At 34.9% G+C, this 5000-nt stretch overlaps 1 long non-coding RNA gene across 1 annotated transcript in view; it reads left to right on the plus strand.

Annotated features, from left to right (window-relative positions):
- LOC138038934 (uncharacterized) overlaps positions 1-5000 on the plus strand; it is a 19877-nt gene that overhangs the window by 10785 nt on the left and 4092 nt on the right. The gene's annotated exons all lie outside the window — the stretch shown is intronic.

Below are 5000 nucleotides of genomic sequence, written 5' to 3' on the forward strand. Positions count from 1 at the left end.
AATATGAAAATGCTCATACTATACCTGCCCTTGCTAGGAGCAATTGTGCCTCGGTTTTCAAAGATGAATCCCAAACGTTTAGTGCTTTTAAATGAAGCCTCACGTCCCCTTGGCAGTCACTCAGTAGGACGCACTGTACATTTTTATGGTTTTGGATACTGGATCCGCAGGGACCTCCAACATACGACGAGTAGCCACAGGTGGCCATGACCAGGAATTCTCCACGGACCATCGGCTACTAAGCCATTCACTTTAGGCGTGTCACGAAAATAATGTACAAATTAAAATTGGAAACAATATGTTTTGATTGACACATTACATTGGTATGGTTCTCTTTTGCAACCCAAACGACTAAAAATATTAAAGGCGAAATAAAATGAAAAGTAGCCACACGTATGAAATTTAATTTGACGTAGTCATTATATAAATCTACTACGACCGGCTTCGCGTTTCGGCAACGCAATTTGATCAGAGTGAGAGAGGAAAACAAACATGAAACGATTTGTCTACGAAAGTTCCAGAAGCTCATTTTTGCACCTAAGTCTACCACAAAATATTTTGAACTCGTTGGAAAAGGTACCCATCTACATAAGAGACCATAAGTTTACAGAGGGTACTTCCTACTACGCCCAACGCCAGAAAAAAAATTATAACCTACACAAATTCTCAACGTTCCCCAAAGATACTAGTCATGTTTCATTATTTCGAGACAGGTGTTTTATTTATACCCCACAATAGGCGAAGCATGGCTAACGCTTTCGCAGCATCTTCCAAGCTAAGGTCCGTGACATTTTTAATTTCCACCCCACCCCCACCCCAACCCGTCTGGATGTGCGCGCGTTTCTGTAACGCAATCTCATTGTTTGATTATGGCGGAAGGTGAACAGAACATAAACGATTTCTTGACGAGAATCTCTACTTCAAAGCAGGATTTAAATGGTTGCAAAAAGAATTTTTGGTCATTAAGGATAACAAAGAAATATTTGACACCCTGCACACGGCAGCTTATGAGGCGAAATACTTTTTTTTCGGCTGATGGTTGTCCTGACGGGCTTTGAAGAATTAACGGCTGCGGTGTTATTACAGTGATTTCGCACAACAAATCATCAAAAATGCGGCTGTATCCGACTGGAACTATAATTTGATGTATTTTGAAATATTCAGTTCTTGATATTTTACGAGGTAAGTGGAATTTATCATTATATTCTTCAGTAGTAAATCGTTATTTTCAGGTTGTTATGCTAATTACGAAGGCGGTGTTTGTTGACATAAGTACAGTTAAAACTTCTTCTATAATTTTGTCCTTTTAACCGCCCAAAAATTTTATTGCATTTTCTTACAGACGAAACATTGCTCTTTAACCGCTATGCTGTTTCAGGATCACAACTAATCTATCTTCAGCGATATTTTCCTTTAAACTCGGCCATTTTTTTGGCACTTGAAGAGTAGTTCAATTGGTAAGAAATTAAACATTTTGTAAAAAAATCAGATTTCGATCAAATTCCCCAAAAAGCTTCTTAACCTAACAACAAACATTTGCTTGTCTCGAGTAATGCTATTTTGTTCGGATTTGTACCGTTTTCTTTGTAAGGCAAATTCTAAAAAGTGTGGTCTAAAATGGCCGCTGAAAGCCCTCTCAGAGCGGCAAAACCAAGATGGTCGCACTACAGCTAAAATACGAATCGAACTGAGCTGAAAGTTATATTTATGTGAATCACTTATATAGACCATTCTTTTGAGAAAGTTTGAGGGATTTCATTTTTTCTCGTCCAAACGACGATAGTCGATATTTATAGAGGGCGGCTCTTAAGCCTCAACACCCATTTTAAACAGCATTGTTTGAACAACAGTAATTAAGTCTAAGCACCCATTTTAAAAAGGTTAGCTTACATGAAGTAATTGGCTATCACAACAACAATCAAAAGCTAACTTTTTTAAAATGGATGCTTAGACTTAAATATTGTTGAACAATGTTGTTTAAAATGGGTGTTGAGGCTTAAGTAAGCACTATTTGAGATGCTGCTTATATACACCTGGATCAACAGTACTCATTCGAAATAGCATTTTTTGGGTACTCCATTAGGTTACTGTAGGAGTAGGGCTCTGCGTTTTGTCCTCTCCCGTTTACTTTACTGTTACTATTTTAGTTGTATTTTTAATTACTATCTTGAGTTGCAGCAGCTGTCTGTGAAGTGAATAAAAATTATGTTATGGTTTGCTCAAACTCAAACAATAGTACAATGCTTCATACTGTATGAAAAGAATGATATAAATTTTAGCTACAAGCAAGTCCTTTAACTATTTAAGATATCTGAGTGCTTTGGCTTTCTAAAGGAGAGGGAAAATAAAGATAAAATAAATCTTTCTTTCTTGGCAGTTACAGGATGCCATTAAGAGTAGCTTTTACAAACTCCAGTTGACTTAGGTTGTAGAAAATTTTTTGTTGTTAAGTGTACGTAGCTGACGAAATATTTTTTAAACGAGCGATCGCTGGTGGTCACTGGCAAAGATTGACATGGGAAAAAAATCATTCCAAGTAGAATGTAGAAGTAAGTCAGCGATTATAGTAGGAGATTGTCATCGATAGAACACAATGTTTGCGTTAATTTAACAGGGAATATAATGCGAGATGAAATATTTTGTTCGGAGCAAGATTGTGCAATCCTGCACAATTACTTGCATAATTGACTATTTGTCCCGCACAATTGTCCTTCAAAATAGCGCACAAATGAAAAACGGAAGTAAAATCTAATGTAAGAGTACATTTACCTCATTCCAGTGTAGATAGTGTTTTTTGACGACACTGTATAGTTTCTTGATGGCCTATTAAATAGTTAAGAGTACAGTTGACTGGAGAACTACTATATGCTTGATTATTCTTCTGTCAATAATATTGTTGTATGTTGTAAAAAATAAAATATGTAGTGTGCAGTGTTTTCATTTTGAATTTATATGTATTTAGTATTTAAAGAAAATGGATTGAAAGTACATGTAAATGATGGTTTACCTTTTTACATTCCCCTGACAAAACTTTATTTTGTATGGGGTCATCTGCTGCAGTCTACAGTATAAGAATAATAATAAATAATATATTTATATAGCGCTAGAATCCTTAAAGTTCAAAAGCACATAACAAAGGCAATCCAATATATAAGACTAAAATAAAACTGGCAAAAATTATAAAAATGCTTTTTTAACCCTTTCACTCCCATGGGGTTCCCCATTGACGGGTAAAATGGGAATTTGTAATTGTTGGGATTAAATAATGAAAACATACTAAAATAATAATAATAATAATAATAATATAATAATAATAATAATAATAATAATAATAATAAAAGTACATGTACTTGACAAAAAAGTTTTTTATATTTACCGTCTGCCACAAGGGCTCCATGGAGTGGAAGATTTGTTATGTTTTTTATATGGTTTCTCGCCCATATTTAATCATCTAAAAGATACAGTACAAGTATTGAGATAATTAATGTGAGGTGTTACAGTGTAGTTGTAGTAAGTTACTACAGATTATGGCATCTTAGGGCTTAAAATTAACTTTTTAGCTTAGGTGCCAGCTGGCGACTAATGGGGAAATTTGGTCGCCAGATCATAAATTTTGGTCGCCAACTTTGCATGCTCGGTAAGTCATAATTACTAAGTAGCACAAAAAGAAGCAGCATAGTTAACTTTTCAGGTGTTCGCTTTCTAACAGAAGGGACAAGTTCTTCAACCTATTTTACATTAAGGGTACAGGTTGCTTTTTGAAGGTTTCATGTAAATCTCAAACTCATTGACAGTGCGATGTCTAGCGTTATTATCAATATATTATCAAATGATATCAAGCTAGCTTCGAGGAGGTATATCCTTTGGTAATATGGCTAAATCTACGTTTTCAAGATTTACAACTGACAATAGATTTAAATTTTTATTGAACCTTCTTGTTGAATCTTCGTCTTCTGGGTGCAAAATTCACAGTAACTAGCAAGAAGTATACCGGGATTGTGTTTAAGTGCGTGCACAATCCCATGAAGCTGCTGAAGCAATATGCTGCCTGGCAAATGTGGTGATTGAAGTATTGAAGTACATTTTTGCTATTAATTAACAATGTGAGAAACCAATTTTCTTGTAGTATTTATACAATATTTTAATTGAAAAAGAAAGGCGAGTCATGTTCTAGCTACCAGGCCCCAGTTGTTCAAAAGGTAGATAACGCTATCCACTGGATAAATCACTATCCATTGGATAGTGCAATTGATTTTGCTATGACTTATCCACTGGATAGTAATTTATCCATCGGATAGCGCTATCCACCTTTTGAACAACTCGGGCCAGTTTGGAATGATTTCATCATATAAAGATTCAAATACAACAGTTGTCTGCTGTTTATCCTGGGTTATCAGACAGTACGTGATTCGTCAGTTGGTGACTGGTGTTGAAAATCTAGTCGACAGCTCTCAATTTTTGGTTGCATTGGCGATCAGTGAGTTGCAATTTCAAGCCCTGCATCTAGTTGACGTATTGATAATGGTACGTATTAAGAACATTGAAGTTTTGGAAAATGGACAGAAGCTTAAAAATTTCATTTAAACTAAGGTGATTTTACATACAGCTGTACTTCATTTTCACATCTAGTCCTGTTAATACACGTATTACAATTATAAGTATTTAAGTTGCTTTTACGTGGTTGAATTGAGTTCAGTTAATTTTTGTAAATAGGGTAGGTGGAGAATAATTTATTTTGTGTCTATTACTGTTTTGACTGTATGTCTGAAGTGTAGTCAATAATTATTATGACAGTGTAGATCTAGTGCTTAAATTTGTTATTTTGATAGCTGTGTCTTCTTGCAAGGTGTACTCATGGAAAATGTTTGATATGTGCTACTTCATGGTTGTTGAATTATTTTAGTAGTAAACTAGTTAGTATTTTGGATAATGGCGTATTAATGTTAAGTTACCTCGTAACATCTTGTGTGAGCTGATGTGATCTAAAAGACAAATTTAAA

This window comes from Montipora capricornis, chromosome 2 (assembly GCF_036669925.1).
Source record: "Montipora capricornis isolate CH-2021 chromosome 2, ASM3666992v2, whole genome shotgun sequence".
Lineage (NCBI taxonomy): Eukaryota > Metazoa > Cnidaria > Anthozoa > Scleractinia > Acroporidae > Montipora > Montipora capricornis.